We start from the raw sequence: 21,255 nt of genomic DNA, 5'->3' as shown, positions 1-21,255 counted from the left end.
ATGACTTGGGCCCGTTCGCGCTTGATCTTCTTCAGCACTCTGGGCAGAAGTGGCACAGGCGGAAAGGCATACAGGATGCCGCAACTCCACTCGCGACGAAAAGCGCCGCTGAGCGAGAGCTGCCTTGAAAACTCCAACGCACAGAACTGCTGACATTGCGCGTTCTCTTCGGTGGTAAATAGATCAAACCAAGGCTCTCCCCACTGCCGAAAGAGACCTTGCTCCACCTCCGAGTGAAGACGCCATTCGTGATCCATCAAGCACCGGCAGATGAGTTCGTCCACCCTGGCGTTCACGGGACCTGCCAGGTGTTGAACCACCAGAGATATGCGAAGAGCCTCTTGACATAGGGTCCTGTTTGTTGCAGTACCACATTGCAGTGGTGTTGTCCGTGAACACCTGCACCACTCTTCCTGTGACAGGAGGGATGAATGCCTTCAGTGCAAGACGAATCGCCCGGAGCTCCAGAAGGTTGAAGTGGAGGCCTCTCCCATTTGGCCGCCTCATCCCAGAAGTGATGCATCCGTCACTACTGTGAACTCTGGTTGGGGAAGAGAGAGGGATCTGCCATTGACCCAATCTTGGTTAGTGAACCACCACTGCAACTGACTTGCAGCCCCCTCCTCAGATCCCACTGCAGAGCCTGCATATGCCATCTAGCATGATCCACTAGCAGGATGCAGGTGGCCATGAGGCTCAGCAGACTCAGGTTAATCCTCACCAAAATCCGGGAGAGGGGCTGAAACATCGGTATCATAGCCCGAATAGCCTTGACTCGCTGCTTGGGAGGATAGACCCGAAACTGCGCTGTGTCCAGAACCGCTCAGATGAAAAGGAGCTTCTGGGAGGGAATCAGGTGCGACTTCGGCACGTTAAGTGTAAACCCCAGTGAATGCAGGAGGTCTGTTGTTTTCTGGAGGTTGGAGACGACAGCCTGGTACGAGCAGCCTTCAACAGCCAGTCATCGAGATAGGGGAAGACTGGAACCCCCAATCTGACCAGATGAGCTGCGACCACTGCCATCACTTTTGTTACCACCCGAGGGATGGTTGTCAGGCCAAAGGGGAGCATGGTAAACTGAAAATGCTCATGGCCTACCGTAAACCATAGGGAACGCCGGTGGGCAGGCAAGACGGGGATGTGAAAGTAAGCATCCTGCAAGTCCAACGCTACCATCCAGTCTCCAGGGTCGAGGGCAGACAAGACTTGAGCCAAGGTTAACATCTTGAACTTCTCCTTCTGGAGGAAGCGGTTGACGTCCCTGAGGTCTAAGATAGGACGCAGGCCTTTGTCCTTCTTGGGTACCAAGAAGTAGTGGAAGTAGCAACCTCGACCTACTTCTAGCACAGGGATGCATTCGATAGCTACCTTGGCCAAGAGGGCCGTAACTTTCTGGAGGAAAATGGCCAAATGATCCTCCGACATGCGATGGAGTGTAGGTGGCATGAGGGAGGGGTAGTCTCGAAGGGGAGGGAGTAGCCCCTTCGGACTATCTGCAAAACCCACCTGTCCGCCATAATGTTGTGCCAATGGGGGAGGTGACTGCAGATCCTGCTGCCCACTGGCAACTGGTGGCCCTGGAATGTCAGACTAGGAAGGTTTGGAGGCTGCTGCGGGGGGGGGGGGGCTTGGTGGACTGGCCTGCCCTCTGGCCCCAGACCAACGGCGCTGGGTCCCACGTCCCCACAAAGGCTGGGTAGCTTGCGCAGCCACATGGCTCTGGGTGGAATGTGGTGGGGCACCCCTTCCGTAGCCACGAAAGGGGCGAAAGGCAGACTGCATGGGAAAGAAGTTGTTGCAAGGTCCAAGGATCTGGCCGTAGCACTAGAGTCCTTGAAACGCTTGGGCGCGTTGTCCGCCTTGTCACCTAACAGGTGACGGCCATCAAAGGGCATGTCCAAAAGGGTAGATTGGACATCTCCAGAGAAATCAGACATTCTCAGCAAGGCATTGCACCTCAGGGCTACCGACGTGGAAACCGTTCTACCCAGCGAGTCAGAGGTCTCCAGCCCACACCAGATGGTGAACTTTGCTGCCTCTCGACCCTTAGCGACGGTGCAGGTGAGCACGGCCCGGGCCTCCACCGGGCACTGTGTCTGTGTGTGTAACGGCCCAAGAGACATGCTGTGTTCACCAACGGCAGTCATAAGCTGGTAGAAGAAAACATCTGCTTAACAAGATGGTCCAGTTTCTTGGATTCGCTATCTGGAGGAGCAGTAGGGAATGTGCCCTTTGAGGATGAGGCTTGTTCCACCAAGTTCTCAGGGTAAGGGTGTTGGGACAGGAAAAGTGGGTCGCTGGGGGCCGTGCGGTGGTGTTGGGCAATCATCCTGTCCACAGGAGCCCCTGTGCTAGGCTTGGCCCAAGTACCCAGAAGGATGTCAGTGAGGGCCTCATTAAAAGGCAGCAGGGGCTCCGAAGAGGCTGCTGCAGGCTGAAGCACCTCAGTCAGGAGGTTAGTCCTGACAGCCACCGTAGGACGTTTGAGACTCAAGGCCTCAGCCTATGCAACAACACAGCGTAGGAGGCTCCCTCCTCCGTAGCCACGGTAGGGGGAGAAAGCTTCCTCAGGTCTGGGGAGGTATCCAGAACACTGGCATCACTCAACTCCTCTCGCCAGTCCGGCTTCTCAAGTTGGTCTGCTAGAGGGTCAATAGACCCCCTCCCAGTCCTCTCACCCTCCTCTGGCTGCCACTCAGGGCGGTAGGGAATGTCAGAAATGAACAGCGGTACAGAAGTACCCTTTGGCGCCGGTACCGTAGTCGGTCTGGCGCTGTGTCCACGTTGGGGTGAGAATGGGGTCGATGCCGGTTGAGGGCACAACTGGTGTCGGAGTGTCAGTGGAATCCACGTTGGGGAAGGTACACTGAGGTCGACCGATCCGGATCCAGACCTGGATCCTTGGGGACTCTGCAGTGCCGGAGCCACCAGCATCGAAGGCCTAGGGTCCACAACAGAGTTCGTGGGGCCCAAAGGCGCACCTGCAGAGTCGGACAGTCCAAAGATGCTGTGCAGCGCTTGGCAAAATTTATGAAGGTGGGCAGGGGACACTCCAGTAAGAGGGGGGGAAGCGCGGAGCCGTCCCAGCGGGCTCTGATGTATGAGCCAGAGAGCGATGACGCTCCGGGTCCTGCATCGCGTCAGCCGACGGTCAGGGAGAAGGCGAAGAGCGACGATGCTCCTTCGTCTTCTTCTTGTGCTTTGACTTACCCGAGTGCAAAGACTTCGATGACAAATGGTGATGGCTCTGCGACCAGTCCCTCGACCGGGACCTCGAGCGTTGCGGAGTAGACTGCCAGGCCTCCAAAAGCTTTCAGGACCACTCCCGCAAAGACTTAGAGTTCAGGGCCCAGCAGTCGGAGCACGACTTCGGGCCGTGGTCACGCACCAAGGGCACACAAGGTGCGGATCCGTAACAGACATCAACTTGTGACAAGAGTCACAGGGCTTGAAATCGGGCCAACAGCTGGACATCCCTCGTGCACCAGGGGTTGAAGACTCAAATGACGTCGACAAAAAGTAAAAGAAAAGTTCGTCAGAACGCGACTAAGGGGCAAGCTTTCTCTGGATCTGCGCTGGATGGCGCGGGAAAAGAAAGAACTGACATCAGTGTGGAGGGGCGGTGTCCAAGTACACATCGCGACGTCATCCTGGTGACCACGACGCAGACAACGGACGCAGAGTCAACCGACACCACCTACCAACACGCAGGGGTACTGCTAAGAAAAAATTTCGCCGGATCCAGTCTGACGCCTGGGGGTAATTCCTAAGGTAAAGAATCTATAACTAATAGTCTTTCAGATTAGGTTATCGTCAAAATAAAATTATACAAAAATCTAAATAAATCTAAATATGGATCAAATCTTAATTGAAAACAATACCGGAGCACACGACCGAACCCGATGGCGGAAAAAAACATCTAACAATGGAGTTGATGACCATGAGTATTGCAAGCAAGTAACTCGGGATCTTCAAAGAAAAATAACATGCACACTTTTGAGCCCAACACTAGATGGTGGACTTAGGCTAAGCATGTGTATCTACAGCCACACATGCCACCAAAAATACATATAGATTTTTTTTTTTTTACTAATGTCAATGTGTATTTCTCATGGAATCACCTATTGATCAAGCGGTTTCAGAAAATGCAAAGACTTGTACCCCAGCGCTGATCCACCAATATAGGAAGCTGGCTTTTTGTGTGGCAATTTAAGGGTACACCATGCACAGAGAACCCTTTTTGGTTTACAGGGCTTAAATTTATAATCCCAAATGCTCTATTTGTGGAAGCGTCAAGCATTTTAGGCTTATCAGAGGGTAGTGTTAAGCATTTGTTGTACACCCAGAGTCAATAAATGAGACACACTCAAGAAGAAAACGGAGACCAATTTAGAAAAATAACCCAGATTTTATATAATTTTAGACACCAAGATCATCGGAATCAGATAAGTACTTTCAAAGTTATAGATTTTTGTAGAAATAGAAAATACAGTTTGGTTTTTGAGGTTAAAGCTTAAAACATGGTAATATTATCCTATAGTAGAAACATACACTGCATAGATATACTTGCAAACATTTTTAGAGGGTGCCTTCTAGGATTTAAGGTGCTTAGTGGCCAAGATCCAACAAACCACCAGCAGTTCGATTTTATCTGCCCTGGTATGTCCGTGTGCATAGATGTTGGTCGCGTTGGTAGCCTCAAGCATTACACATTAAAGTCTATGGAAGAAGTACCTAAAAAAGAAAGGTGCAAGTGGGGATAAGTCGGGCAGAACCCAAAGGGGGGCTCAGCTCTTGAGGGTCTCTGGAGTACACAGTCGGTTTACGTGAACTCAGTCTAGGGGGCTCGTGTGAATAGATATTTTGTCTGGCAGATCACTGTAGTTAGAGGCTCACACTTGGCTTTGGTGACCTGGACAGGAAAAGAAAGGGCAGCAGGGCCACTCTCGACTAAGGTCTCGTGGATCCTGAATAGTCCATTGACAGCAGGTCGCTGTTGGCGATGGTGGTGTCTGGATTGGACACACCAAAAAATAAAAAAAATATTTTAACGGGATTTACTGAATTGCTGATCAGGTGAATCACCGATTAGGTAGTAATTGTATACATTTCATTAAGCATGCAAGTTGAGTGCATATAGTAAAGACAGCAGAGGTGGGCCTAGGGAGTTAGCTTCCCTAGATTCTGATGAAAAGCCAATAGGGGCACGGCTTGAAACATGTTGACCTTGTAGGAAAGGAAACTCATAAGCAGCGGACCAAAATGGACCGGATGAAGAAGCATGCCACCAAGGGGTAACCCTGGTGAGTGAGGGTTTCATAAGAAAACTTCAATTTTCTCCAGTGGAGGATCGACCTTCCAGTCTGGACATGCAACAAGCCTTGGTAGTTGCATGGGATCTGGTACCCAGGATATTGGTGCACAGAGGCTCCTGGAGGGGTCAGCGTCTCGAGACTTGGTGAGAGCAACGGGGCTGACCCCCTAGTTTCAGAACAAACTCTTCTTGGCGAGTTGCTCCCTTGGTGGGCCCGATGGTCAGCAAGGGTAAGTACCAGGTTGATGCAGTTAGTGGCTGTAGATGCATGGGTATGGCTTCTCCACCCCAAGGGAGATGCTGCTAGGTTGTTGAAGGTGAAAACAGTCCTTCAAGGGTTTAGGGAGGCTGTTCAGCTTCTGGTCGGTGTTCGTGACTGTTGAGGTGCTAGCAGCCATGTAGAGTTTGACGCAAATCTCAGTGCAGGACCTCTGTTCTCACGACTTTGGCTCTTCTTTGTCCTTCCTCCGGTTCCCAGTAGACTAATCGGAGTTCCTGGTGTCGGGGCACCCCTAAATACTGACTTTAGGGGAGTGTAGGGTAGTAGCCAGTTGCATACTTACCCCTGGGGTGACTAAATCCCTTACTGTGGATACTCGGCATAAACCTGGCCCAGAGTTCTGAGCTTCACCAAATTCAAAATGGCGAAACCCTTTCTTGGCTGTCCACTTAATGTGGCCCACCTTAGGGGTCTGCCTAGCCTGAAATTGCTACAAAACCCACTGACTATTTAATATCCCACCTGCTCTGTTGCCAAACGGGCCCCAGGGCAGGGGGTGGTGTTTCCCAAGTCTGGGGGAGTAGCCATTGTCGCTAATCAAGGGCAGCAGAGGCTTTGAAGCCTCTGGCCTTGACATGCCAATTCACTAGCAGTCCTACTGGAGGAGGTGGAACCCCCATCCACTGGAGCAGGCATCGTTCCTGACCTCCGAGAGCGTGGGCTCTCACCTACAGGGCATCAGAAACTGATATGTGGAGGTAGGCTAGGTGACACCAGTCAGCCAACACACAAGAGAACTAGTAGGTTTATAAAGACAAGGTGTTTTATACCGCACACCATTGGTTTTAGTGCAGCCATCATATAGCTGGGTAACTCATAATGACCAGTGCCCAGTACAGGAACATAAGATGGCTGCCTGATCACTTGCGTTATTTAATAATGGAACTAGACATCACAGGGGCCTATCTGCTCATGCAGGTGTGCCCTCAGATATAATATAATGCACCCCCTGCCCTAGGGCTCTAAGGCTTGCTGTAGGGGTGACTTACATATAGTATATGCAGTGTAGCTTGGCATGGCACACAGGGAGTGTGCCAGGTCGCATTTTCAAAATGGTTTGCACCATTTCACGCATCCTGCAATGGCACTCTGCAATCAGCATTTTGTAAGGGGCTCTTTGGGTGGCATAATATATGCTGAAGTCCATAGGGACCCTCTTTAGCACCCATATTTACTAGTGACTTTACAGGGGTGCTAAAGTCCTTGCCAACAATTGGAGATTTACCATGTTTTAAGGGAGAGAGCACTGGCACTGGAGTCCTGGTTAGCAGGGACACTGTGCACTTTCAGCCAAAAAGCATCAGCATTAGGTCAAAAATTGGGGATGACTGTCTAAAAGGGCACTTTCCTACAACAGTTTAGTATGCACTTATCATACTGGTAAGTATTCAGCAAGGTACTTCTAAACTTAATTTTCTATAGCCTCTTTCCTGCTAATGGGTGTAAGCTTTTGCAACATGCATGGCCTCCTAATGAGCTTGGGTGGGTGAAGGGAGTGAGCTATCCGTGAATGGGAATCCGAGCCACAATTTCACCTTCTTCCAAAACCGGACCTTCTCCATACAAATATTGCTCCCCCTCTAAAAGCCTCTGAGCCTTGCCTAAATCCTCCATTCAAAACAGCACATCTGTCTCGGCATCGGCAGGGGCCAGTTCACCGGAGTCATTGGCATAAAATAAGCCGGCTGGTAGTGTCTCAGAAAGCCTCCTAACGAATAAGAGAGAGGACCCATGGGGCCAGCTGGCTCACTAGATGGAGTCACAGCCCTTGCAAAAATGCAAAACATGGCATTTAAGAGTCTCGACGGATCAGACCCCGGAGCCGAGTAAGCAGAATATTCCTCTTGATTGGGAGGCACAGACGGCAGCGGAGGCTGTGGAACAAACAGATCCGAACCTGGCTCCAGCTCAGGGCATTCAGGAGTCTCAGCCCTTAGAGTCGAAGGCAACGCTAGGGCTGCCTCTGGAGATGGAGTCGGAAAGATCTCACCCTTTCCTCAAAAGTCCTTGAAGCTGGGAACACAGACTTCAGCGAAACATCTCGTGAAGAGCGACGCTGAGAGCAATGACGTCACTTCTTGTGCTTCTTTCTGGATGACTTTGAAGAGTGGGGAAGCGGTGACTTGGACTGAGGCCAGGACCCTCAATGTCCTCTCGTTCCCTTCTTCGCCTTTGCCATAAAGACGAACAGGCCTCGACACCGTGATCAATACTCAGGAACCAAATCAATCTTCGTGTGGGTCCATAATCGACATTTGTCTATTGCATTACCGACGAGGCTTGAGTCCGGACTTCCTTGGAGACATCTTTACTTGCAACAACGTTGCACGTGTATAAAACAAATAAATCTCCTATAATATAGAGAGCCTAGAAAAACCGTTACACATTGAATTTGTGGAAAAAAGGGAATGGACGTCAGTACGCCAAGGTCTTCTTAAGGATCTGATGACATCACACGGAATCACTTGTGGAACTGTGCCATTATGATGTACTCGTCGATATGGGAGAGCTGTAGAGAAAAGTTTCTGTGGGATGCTTGCGCATTGGAATATTCAAAAGGTGAGGAATCCACAGGTTGGTCTATCCATCAGAATGGTTGTGCATAGGGTGAACACTGTGCTCATCAGAGACTTGCCACGGTGAGGGCGGACTCGGGGGAGGAGTGCTCCCTCTAGGATACGCCCACCCCTCCCCCAAAACAAGGGTGGGCAAGAGGGTGAGGGTACCCCTACCATGTACCCTCTTTTTTTGACTGTACACCAGGAGAGAGTCCTTAAAATGGCAGCTGCAACACAGAGCGAAGAGAGGTACAGCGGAGAAGTACATAGACGAGAGCAAGCAGCCATAACAGAGCAAAAGCAAACACACAGCATGGGGTAGGCATTTCGGGAAGAGAGAGACAAGAGGGAGAGAGCTGGAAAACACATGCATTGTGATGGAGTGCCTAATCAAAAAAACAAATGGCAGTTCCCTAAAGATGAGTAATAGAAGGACACAGGTCAGCTAGTCAAGACAATGTTAAAGAGGTTAGGCTCCAGAGGAGGGATGAAAACAAGATGGACAAGGAAAAACATCAAATAAGAAACAAAAATATGAAATTGACAAGAACGCCAACCTATGTTAAGCAATGGGCAGGCTCTAAGCCCCTGTAAATTCTTGGTAAGCTTGCACTGTCCGGTTGGCTCAACCTAAAAAGGAAATTAATTGAAAAGAGGAGCACTCCTAATTAAACAGTTTTATTTTTTAAAACATTTTTCTAGTAACTCTTTCTAAATGTGGCGTGCTACAGAGGCTGACGTGCTGCCTAAACAAGTCCTTCGTCAACCAGAAATATTTTAAGTGTTTCAACTTGACCTCTGTGCACTGTAACCTGATAGCTTTTGCTATGTCACTTTAAACCATAGTATTAATACATTGTGAATGGCTCAAAAATATCTTTAAGTCAAAACATTCATGGCATAAAACATCATACAACACAAGCAATATATGACGATATCTTCAAAGTTGTTGGTTTTAATCCGTTGTAGTCACAGATACATTTCTTGAACATAATTTATTTCCATCAATACATAATGTCCATAAAAAATCCTTTTCTTCCGAAGTCATGCCCTGCGAATAGCATGCCCAATGCATTTCGGGTCCCATCGACCCTTCCTCAGGGGCTATAATCTGCAAATCATACAAACAATAAAGTGTTTTTTAATTTAATGCATTATTTCAATATAATGCGCAGGGGAACAAAAATACAATTAAATTCTTATGGTTTTTTAAATGGTCAGGTAGTGTACAACACAATGTTTCTTAGAAACACATTACAAGGTTGTGACTAGTTCTCAAGATGGGAAATCAAACCTCTATGAAAGGATAGATATTATAAAAAGAAACCACTCTTGAACACATAAAAAGTTAACCGGCACCACTTTGCGCTAACACCCGGTGGCCAAAGCATCAGAAAAAGCCTCTAAATAACTGAAAAGTCATGTGAAACCCGCTAAAGGTACAAGAAACGAAAACTCATCTAACCAAACTTCTTGTATATCAACCAGCGCGCTAATTAAACGTTCCACATATGCCTCGATTTAAAAACCTGGAATACACGAGGAAACACCATGACTGCCTGAACGCTAAAACTTTTTCGGGACGCTATTTCCTAAAAGTAACTATTATACCTTGAGTTATGAAGAAAAATACTTCTGCTGGTTCTCTCTGATCTGGCGCGTCTCAATCCGACATGACTCGATTCCGCAAATTGTTAATCCACATGACGCAGAGCGTGCGTTTTAGAACTCAGAAGCTGGGTACAGAGAAAGGACTACTAAAAACTAAAATCCTGGGGGCTATATTGGAATGGTGCGATACGAGGCTATGCTGATGAACTACTAAATGAAATTGCCACGAGATTATATTTCACATATACTAAAGGTGATCAATGCCAAAAAAAATCCACCTATTCACTATAACCACTAAGACAAACGTGCTCGCGCAGAGTGACAACGAGAGTAAAGTGAAGAAGTAAAGTGAAAAAATAGATGAATAATAAGAATTGTAGAGAACTGTAAGAACACATTGTCATTTTACACAATACTCAATGTAATAACAAGTTAACTTTCAGAATAAGTTTATGTTTATGAAAAGCGCTGAACTGTGCTGATTTATTGCGCCTCTAGTTTTTTGGAACGCCTCACTTCCTGAACATGTAGTACATTACAGAAAGCAACCTAGGTCTACTTTTTCGTTGATCCCTTTTGGATCCTGAGTTTCTAGTCTTTTAATCCAAAAAATCTCTTTGCAGTAAGGTTTTCGTGAGATCTCTACCTGGAGTGGGCTCGACCATCTCTATTACCTGGAACTTTAGTTGGGCTATTGTATGGCGGCATTTCATCCAATGTACCGATAAACTACTTTTGGTGGTGTTATTGCGAATGGTACTTTTGTGTTCTGAAATACGTGTTTTTATTTTGCTTTCAGATTTTCCTATATATAATGATCCACATGGGCATTTGATGCCGTAAATTAGATTTTTCGAATTACAATCTGCATTATGTTTAATTTTAATCATTTCTCCAGTGTGAGGATGTTGTATGATATTTCCACATATGACATTATTGCAATGTATGCAATTCTGACAATGTTGCATTCCTAAAAACTCTTGTGTGGGTACTATAGGCTGATGTTTGAGCATTTCTTTCAGTTTACTGGATCACCTATATGCGAAAATAGGTTTGTTCGTAAATAAATCTTTAAAGTCACTCTCATGTTCTATTATTTCCCATCTTTGGTTTATGATTCTTTTTAATTGATTCGAGCATGTAGAAAATGTTGAAACAAAAACTTGTCTGTTCGATGTCTTTTTAGGTTGAACTTCTAAAAGCATGTCCCGAGATTTAGTTGTCATCTTGGAAATAGCTTGATTTAAAATACTTTCGGGATAACCCTTGGACAAGTACCTCTCTTTAAGAATGATGATTTTTTTTTAAGAGAACTATCTTCTGAACAGATCCTTTTAGCTCTAAGAAACTGGGAGTATGGAAGATTATGGATGAGGTTCTGAGAGTGAAAACTGGTGAATAATAATGCATTATTTTTATCGGTTGGTTTATGGTAAACTTCCGTATGTATAATTTTCTCACCAACTGTTACTAAAAAGTCCCACTTTGAACAACAAGGTCCCTCTGTTTCTTAGATCATCTTTTGGACTTAACTAAGCAGGTTCCTGAAGACAGCATAGGTCACAACCCCAATGCTTCATAGCAATGAAGAATTTACAAGGATTCGACCTGCCTGCCTAAATTAAGAATAGGACGCAAGCCTACATCCTACTTTCAGTAACAGCAGTTATTATATTAAGATGCACTTAGAGAAACAAATATATACAGGTATTGGTAAAGGTAATAGGACTGGCTTGTAAGTTTAATCCTGCTTAAAATATCAACAAGAACCTGTTGCAGTGGTAGTGACAAAAATAACAAAAAAAGATTGCTTTAACTATACAATGCATCTTTGAGAGTCTCTCATGCAATGCAATAGAAGCACTCCATGGGACATCGAATGATAAACCGAACAAACAATAGCACCTAGTGAGAACAACATAACTGTGGCAAAGCAAAAGCCCACTCTATGTGTATTTGAAAGAATTGGCAACATTAGTCAATGCAGACCTCTGAGCTATTAAATCAGACCTACAAAACAGTCCTGGCATGTCTGCTGCCTGGGTGATTATTACGGGGTACACTAAAACCAAGTCAGGAGCCCCTTCAGCCCGGATCCGCTCTCACTCCTCGCCATGAGAGGGCTCCCCTACTGGCTCCTCACCGGAGAGCAACACCTCTTCCACTTCCCCTGTGGACAAATTAGATGTTATACTTCAAGAGTTCTGTGAATCTCGAGCAGCCATAGCGGAGCAGTTGGGGGTGATCACTACAGACATTAGTCTACTGAAGGAGGACCACCATAAAATGACAGACCGGATTAAGACCAACTGGAAACTCTAGCCCCATGCTAGAAGGAACACAATGCTCAGATTTTGCAGCTGCGCCAACAGGTGGAGCAACTCCAGGTACGTGCGGAGGATGCTGAGGGGAGATCCCACTGTAACAATTTCCGCATTGTGGGACTCCCAGAGGGAACAGAGGGCCCCGTGTAACACTATATATTGAAGATTGGCTCAGAACGGAGGTGGCCTGACAGGTCTATCTGAACTGTTCACTATCAAGAGGGCACATCGGGTCTCCTCTAGAAAGCCCATTTCCGGAGCAAATGTTCCCCTATTATCGCTAAAATCCTCAATTTCAGGGACCACAATGTGATCTTACAAGCAGCCCACGACAGAGGCCCACTACTGGTCAACGATTCAAGGGTTTCCATATTCCCAGACTATACAATGGCTGTACAACGCAAACGTTCCTCATTCCAAGACATCAAAATCCACTTACGTACAGCTGGCCTCACATATGCCCTTGGTTTCCCAGCTAAACTTAAGACACTCCACTGACAACACTCCTACTTCTTTGATACCCCTGAGAGTGCCTGAGAATGGCTGGAGCAGAATTTTACAGACTACGCGAGAGCAGGGCTTCGGGATTCAGCGCCACCAAGGTCACAGCATGCCCCCTGTTGATTCAGAAGGGGGCTAACTACACAGGACAGTTTTGGGGGAGTACCTTCCCCACGTCAAGCCCTGGAGGGGCAACAAAAGGTGCCCCACTCGGCATCGGCGCTGAGGTCCACCTGTCCGCCCATCAGTTCAAATTCCTCACAGAACAACGCCTCAGACTTTTCTGGAAGTGTGGCTCTATTCTCCTCAGTCTCCACACAGTTGAGTAATGATCCTTTGGAATGAGCACTGAAAATTGATCCTTTAAGCCAGTACCTACCGTCGGTCATTTGGTGACAGGGTATCGCCTCCCCGGGGCGCCTTGATTATGCCTGGTATGCGCTGCAGACATTGGTATATGTAGACTGAACCACCACTGTGCATAACCAGATTCATGGCCAAGAGGAGCCATATAATGGCATGTTTGCACCCTTTCCTGAGACACGTGTATGTTGGCTATGGGACTGTAACTATACCCTGCAGTTATTCTATTCCTGTTGGTCTCCTACTCATGGTTGTACCCCCACTCACTCCCGATAGGAGGGTATGTCTACCCACCCCTATGTCGATTGCACATATTATATAGTTTATAGTGTTTCTATTTTTTTTTTTTAAGTTTGGTCAATGACGAAGGATCGCTAGAACGAGTAGTGTGGGATTGTTTTTATTTACTGTTTGAGGGGGTCATTTCTTGTACTAACACTAGGGGTCGGGCCTGTCTCCGTGTGGTATATCTGTTCTGCATTTTCTCAGATTTGTCATGTCGACAGTAACTAAAGCCAATACCCTTATCACTTGGAATGTTCGGGGCATGTGTACAATCCACAAACGGCACAGAATACTTGTTCAAATACACAGACACCGCTCACAGATCGTATTCCTTCAGGAAACACACTTGGTGTCCTCTGAAGCACAAACTCAGTAAGCGATGGAGAGGGCAACTATACCACACCAATTATTCTGCATTTTACAGAGGGACAGCTGAGTGGATACGAGCCGGGGTCCCATTTTCAGTGTTGGAATCCAAGATAGATACTTAGAGACACTATGTCCTATTTACGGGATCACTTGATGGGGAACAGATAGCCCTGGAATGCATATATGCACCCAACTCAGACCAAGCGGAAATCCTGGCCCACTTGTCAACTGCACTGGCGGAATGGTCACAATGCCCCTGGCTCCTGGGAGGGTATTTCAATGCAGTGTTAAGATACAAACCTGGACAACGCCCAACATTTCCCCAAGTATATACTGTATTCAATACCAAGACTGGAAATTCTAAAACAGACATTTCCTAGTAACAAATACTACATCATTTCAAATATTTCAAAATAAAAAACATTAATGAATCAAATGTCCATTATTTTTCGGTATAAATAAGCGGGCAACGGGGAGGCGGGTGGGTCAGTGAGGAATCCACAGGCAGATACTGTATCCACCAGAAAAAGCATCACCGGAGGTAAGTAACTTGTTCTTCTGATGGATACATCTGCCTATGGATTCCTCACCTTTTGAATTGAATCCCGAAGCAGTCCCACTCTCAGAGGAGGGTGCCCGCCTACTTCTAGCAAAAAGTCTTGCAGGCACAACACGGACAAAGTGGCTGTCCCTCATCACTTCTGAGTCTAAGCAATAATGCTTCGCCAAAGTGTGGAGGGAGGCCCAAGTTGCTGCCTTGCAGATGTCTGCAACAGGGATACCTCTAGCTAAAGCAGAAGAAGAAGACTAAGCTCTGGTGGAATGAGCCCCGAATTCCTTCAGGAGGCTCCTTCTTAGCCAATGCGTGGCAGATTTTGATGCAGAGGATGATACACCTGGACAGCGTTCTCTTGTGGACAGCTTTGCCCTTCATCCTGCCCACATATCCAATTAAGAGTTGGTCTTTTAACCTGAAGTCCTTAGTCCTGTCCAGGTAGAAGCTGATCGCCCTCTTAGGGTCCAGGCAGTGAAGTCTCTCCTCCTCCTTAGAAGGGTGAGGGGGAGGAGGAGGATAGAAAGTGGGTAAAGTGATAGATTTTCCTAGGTGGAAGGAAGTGACCACCTTGGGCAGTAAAGCAGCTCTGGTCCTAAAAAGCATCTTATCCGCATGAAATGGGGGCTTAGAGCTAAGGGCCTGTAGCTCACTAACCCTCCTGGAGGAAGTAACTTCAACCAGAAAAATTGTGTTAAACGCTAGGAATCTCAAGGGACAACTATGCAGGGGTTCAAAGGGAGACACTATCAAGAAAGTAACAACTAAATTCAAATCCCGCTGAGGCATGATAAAGGGAGTGGGAGGAAACCTATTATTGAGACCCTTAATGAACCTCATGTCTACGGGAGTTTTAAATAAAGAGGATTGGTCTGGTAAGCAGAGAAAACCCAACAGGGTAGACAAGTAGCCTTTGACAGTTGCTACTGCGCAACCCTGCTGTGCTAGGGAAAGAGAGAAACTGAGAATATCAGACAAATGGGCTCGTCAGGGATCAATCGATCTCTCTCCACACCATTTTACAAATCTGGCCCACCTACAGGAATAGACCGATTTGGTGGAGTGTTTTCTGGCTGATAAAATAACATCCACCACATCTTGAGGGAGACAAAGATTTCCCTGTTCAACCTCCAGGAATTAAGGTGCAGGCTCTGGAGGTGAGGGTGTGAAACCTGCCCCTGCGACTGTGAGAGGAGGTCTGCCCTGAAAGGGAGGAAGAGCGGAGGGTGTGATTAGAGGTAAATGAGGTCTGTGTACCACACCCTTCTTGGCCAAATGTTCGAAATCTGTGTTACCCAAAACCTCTGGGCTGGGACTGTAGACCCAACGATCTTGCTAAGGCTCTACTCTCTTTAAAGAGCTGTGGCAACGAGTCTGCTTTGGTACCAAAGAGACGAGAGTCAAAAACAGGCAAGTCCAATAGGGTGGCCTGTACATCAGATAAATACACAGACTCCCTTAGCAAGGCGTGCATCCTGGTAGCCACTGAGGAATCCATAACTCTAGCAACAGAGTCCACTGTATCAAGCCCTGACGGCATGGCTTGACGGGCCGCTGCTTGTGTGTCCAATAAAACCTGCGCAAAATGGCCCTGAATGTCCTCCGGAAGCTTGGGGATCATCACCTTTGCAGAATCCATCAGCGCATGGATATAGAGACCCAGTAGGCATGTCGCATTTGTGGCTTTCAGAGCCATACTGGCTGAAGAAAACACCTTTTTAGCAGATTGCTCCATCTAGATTTTCTATCTCCAGGCGTGGATGGAAAAGAGCCTGTAGACTGCTTAGTAGAGCATGATGCTTGGACTACTAAGCTCTCAGGCCACGGGTGTGTGGAAAGGAAAGCTGGATCTGCAGGCGCTACCTTATACATCCTTGCAACTGATCTGGACACAGGAGGGGCAGTCATTGGCTGTAACGCCCTGAACGTCTCAGGATCGTTTAACAGACACGATAATGAGAACGCAACCACTTGTGAAGGTTTAGTTATTTTAATGAAGGCAAAAATAATACAAGGAATAGACAAAGGTTATAGTCACTGGAATCCTCCAGGCTAAGTACGTTACCAGCCCACAGCACGGATGGTCCTAACCGTCCTCTGCATATACGCCGATCCCGGCGTATGCCAACAGAGGGCAGAAATGAAATGGCCGACAATGCCAATCGGTAGGCTGTGAGGGGCACGAAGAGTGTTGGGGAGAATCGAGGAGTCGGGGAAACACCCAGCCGGGGTCTCTACCTGAAGGGAGCAGCCGCTCAACCTCTTCCTCAGACTGCACCAGGACGCGGAGTCACCTCCTGGTGATGCGTCACCGATACCCCAATCACAAGCAAAGAAGACTGAACCGAGAGCAGCCGCTCGATCGATCCCGTGGACTTCCGAGTCTGTAACGCGGCAAACACCTCCTGGTGTGCGTTACAGCTGGTAGTCCCTGTATCTCTGGTCGGGCTGGGAGTTACGACTCCAACCAGCAAAAGCGCCACTGCGCTTTGACTCAGCCGAGTCAAAAAGCGAAGCTCAATGGTTGACCGGTAGAGCTTCCGGGTCCTTCACAGGTGACGATGGGGCAAGACACGGCCCAGGGAGTAACGACTCGACCTACCTCCGTTCTTGCCTTACTGGAGCACCACTCCGGAACACTGCTCTTCACTAAGCAGGTACGTCGGTGTAAACACAATATCCGACAGCGTTGTACCTCCCGGTTCCTCCCTTTATAGGGCGTGTTTTCCTTGAGTTATGTAACAGCTCTCCTGTTTACATAAGGGCGTGTGTTCCTTGAGTTATGTAACAGCTCTCCTGTTTACATAAGGGCGTGTTTTCCTTGAGTTATGTAACAGCTCTCCTGTTTACATAAGGGCGTGTTTTCCTTGAGTTATGTAACAGCTCTCCTGTTTACATAAGGGCGAGTTTTCCTTGAGTTATGTAACAGCTCTCCTGTTTACATAACCTCTCAACCGCTAAGCATCCTGGGAGATGTAGTCCGTTTTCGCTGGTTACCGTTTTCCTCCCCTCGCATGACAGGAATTCTTGACAGTGGCTTCTGCCATATCTCTAAAAAGGGCTCAGTCGAAGGCTCATTAAAGGGAAGCAGAGGTTCCAGTACAGAAGAAGGAGAATGAAGAACGTCTGTTAAAATATTGGACTTAAGCTCTGCAGTAGGTAACAGCAAGTCCAGTAGATAAGCTGCCTTTCTTATAATTGAATGATAAGAGGCTACATCCTCTCCCCAACTATGTTACGTAATTATTATGCAGATCTTTACTGTACAGCAGCGCCGCCCTCGCCCCCATCAGAGGAGCTCTGACTTTTTGTCTTGCCCGTCCCTAATCACTATTACATACACGGATAAAGAGGACCTTGTGTCCCCTATTACGGTTAATGAGATACGTAGGGCCATCAAGTGCCCGGCTCAGACGGCCTCCCAATAGAATTCTATTCCACCTTTGCGTCACAGCTGATGCCACAATTGGAGAAAATTTATATGGTGTCCCTCACGAAGGGTGCACTGCCACATACCACCAGAGAAGCACTGGCGACATCCCTCCTGAAGCCGCCAGCCGAATGCACAAGTTACTACTTGTGTAATGATATATCTGTAAGAGACATTAGTTAGTGATAGCTTCCTTACCCTAGAATATCCCCAGGCATCAGACTCGATCCGGAAAGTTTCGCTTAGCAGAACCCCTACGCGTCAGTAGGTGGCATCGTGCGGCTTCGCATCCATCACTGGCGTCATAAGCGCCCAGATGACGCCACGGAGAGTACTTCGTTACCACCCATGCACGCTGACATCAGTTCTGTACACGACTTTCCGTGCCAGGAACACAGAGCCATGCAAGATACTGACCATTGGTGCAGAAAACTAGAGTCCAAAGAGGGATGACCTTAACACTAGTAACCAGTTCGCAGAACGGGGAGGATGGGTGGAGCGGTAAGGAATCTATCACTAACTAATGTCTCTTACAGATATATTGTTGCACAAGTAGTAACATGTGCATCTGAAAGAGACACGTTAGTGATAGATTCCTTACCTTAGAATAGATACCCCAGCAATACCAACCCGGTGGTGGGTCTGCGGACAAGATTACACCAGAAAGTCACGGAACACGGAACGGCCAAAGAAGCATTCCCTCCGGACTGGACTGTCAAGGCAGTAGTGCTTGGTAAACGTGTGCAGCGAGGCCCACGTAGCTGCCTGAAAAATGTCCTGCAAGGGAATGCCGCGTTCCAAGGCAGTAGTGGCTGCCGTTGACCTGGTGGAATGGGCACACAGCCCCATAGGAGGCTCCTTCTTAACCAACAAGTAACAGGCATTGATGCACAGAATGACCCACCGAGAGATGGTCCGCTTGGGCACGGCCCGACCTTTTTTGGCACCCACGTAGTCAACAAAGAGTTGGTAATCCACCCAGAACCGCTGTGTGCGCTTCAGATAGAACGAGAGCGCACGTTTTGGCTCCAGACAGTGGAGCCTCTCCTCCTCTTTTGAAGGATGTAGAGGCTGAAAGAAGGTGGGCAAAGTGATGGTCTGCCCGATGTGGAAGGGCGTAACAACCTTCGGCAAGAAAGAAGGACGGGTCCTTAAAACCACCTTGTCCGAATGAACATAAAGGAAAGGAGGTTTGGAAGAAAGGGTCTGGAGCTCACTCACTCTTCTGGCAGAGGTGATAGCAACCAGGAAAGCAGTCTTTCAGGTGAGAAGATGCAAAGGACAGTTGTGAAGCGTTTCAAAGAGAACATGTGTGTAATGCCTTTCAGGGAACGGTTAACAACCGGAAACCTAAGAAGAGAAGGCTGATCAGGAAGCCGGAGAAAGGCGGAGATGGCAGAAAGATAACCTTTGATAGTGCCCAGAGCAGAGCCCTGCCGGGCCAAGGAAAGCAGGAACAGAAGAACTTCCGAAAGAGGGGCAGAAAGGGATCCACAGCCTTCGCTGTGCACCATGCCACAAATTTGTTCCACCGACAGGCGTATACCGTTTTAGTGGAGGGACGCTTGGCTGCCAAGATGACATCACAGACTTAGCGAGCCCGTCTTCAACAACCAGTCGTCGAGGTAGGGGAAGACTGTCACCCTCGACCTGCGCAGATAAGCTGCAACCACTGCCATCACTTTCGTGAACACCCGAGGGGCGCTGGTAAGGCCGAAGGGGAGCACGGCAAACTGAAAATGCTCCTGGCCTACCGTGAACCGCATGTAACGCCGGCAGGACGGGAATGTGAATATATGCGTCCTTCTAGTCCAATGCTACCATCCAGTTGGGATAATGGATGCAGCCTGTAATCAGTACCCCTATGCTGGATGCTTCTTCATCACTCTATGCCCAATGTTGGAATCCCAATTGGTGAGGTTGTTCACTCGGTGTCCGTATACACCGACGATATGCTCCTATATCCATAAGATCTCCAGACGAATACAGCCCAGCTTGGCTGCGTATCAGGATTACAAATAAATGCCACTAAGTCCTGCTGGTACTCTTTCTATGGCACTTATAAAGAACCCACTCTTCAGTTTGGAGGGTCACAATTAAAAATGGAACCTGCCTCCTTCCGTTACTTACGATTTATTGAGAAATACGCGATATAGTGGAAGGGAACTTGGTACGCACAATTAATTCCCTGAGGTCTCAGGTGTCCTTCTGGATCAGACTACCCGTATCCATCACAGACAGTTTGACGCTGGCAAAAATGGTGATGCTACCACACTTGTTGTACCATTTTGGGACTCTTCCATTGGTGGTCCCGGCCTGGGTGTTGAAGCTTGTAAATTCCATGCGGACTGATCACGTCTGAGGAAAAGGGCATCATAGAGTTAGCCTGTCTAAATTGCAACTAAGTCCAGTGGAGGAATGGGGGCTCCTGATTTTAAAGCCTACTGCATAGCTGGACCGTTACAATGGTTATCATATTGGTTAGCTGGCCATAACCTGTTTAAATAGGATACACAACAGTACACCTACAACAGGGGTAGTTCCATACAAGCTATGTCCAGAGTCCCCAGTATTATAAGAAGACTCATTGTTGCGCATTGCCCTGATGTACTGGAGAGTGGCCTTAAAATACTCTAACACCCGTACATCATGCGCCCCAAATATCCCCCTCCGTGGTCTCCCGATTGCCACAGGCATATGGACGACCCGTAGTCTGGCCCCCTGGGATTAGGCTGGGGTGGCGACAGTCTTTTCGCTATTCGTAGATTGGCGTTCTTCTGCCCCATGCAGAGTTTGTACAAGTCCACAGGTGGCCCAACTCTTTGTTCCCGACTCACACTAGTATTCTCCACTATGTACGCAAACACTGGGTGGTGAATAATGTGGCGCTTGCTACTTACAAGTTATTCTGAGCGCTGCACACAATGGGGCACGGGAGCCACCTAGTATGTTAGCTCAACCAAGGCTTGAGGGAACACCTCACGATAATCGCTCGCTCCCCTGAAACTCAAGTGGGAAGCCAACTTAGCAAGGGAACTAACTGACGGAATGGTCCTGCATCTTAGAACATCCCAAAAGTATCTCCCATAATACCAGATTGAAATGTATTCATATGCAATGTACCCTGTGGCCGCTTCGGAGTGCCCACGTTGTCGCTCACACAATGAGGAAATTCTACACATGCTTTGGTCCTGCCCCTCCTTGACGGGGTATTGGTGGGAGATTTCTTAGGTGCTCTCGCAACTTACAGGAGTACATAGCTGGACATCGTTAGAATTCTGCATACTGGGTCTTTCCCTGTTGCCTAAAAAATGCTAAAGTGATGCAACGCTTTGTCGACCTTTTATTACTCCTGGCCAGGAGATTGATTATGCAGCGTTAGAAATCTTCACGGGATCCTAGAATAGGGGCCTGTGATTGAGGAGGTGCTAAGTTGGGGCACAGCTGAAGGTGTGGCACCGCAGCAGGAGGAGTATAGGGGCCTCCGTAAGAAACCACTCTCTTTTGATGGGAATGTGCTACTCAAACTGTTTGAGTACAAGTATCTGAGATATGATGGAGGTAGAGTAAAAGCCACTAGTCCCATGAAGACACCTTAGAATTGGGGGCAACACTGATAGGCACATATAAAACTGCGACAAGTGCCTGCTTTCGACTCAGCAAAGTG

Source organism: Triturus cristatus, chromosome 7, assembly GCF_964204655.1.
Source record: "Triturus cristatus chromosome 7, aTriCri1.1, whole genome shotgun sequence".
NCBI lineage: Eukaryota > Metazoa > Chordata > Amphibia > Caudata > Salamandridae > Triturus > Triturus cristatus.
This window is presented reverse-complemented; position numbering follows the sequence as displayed.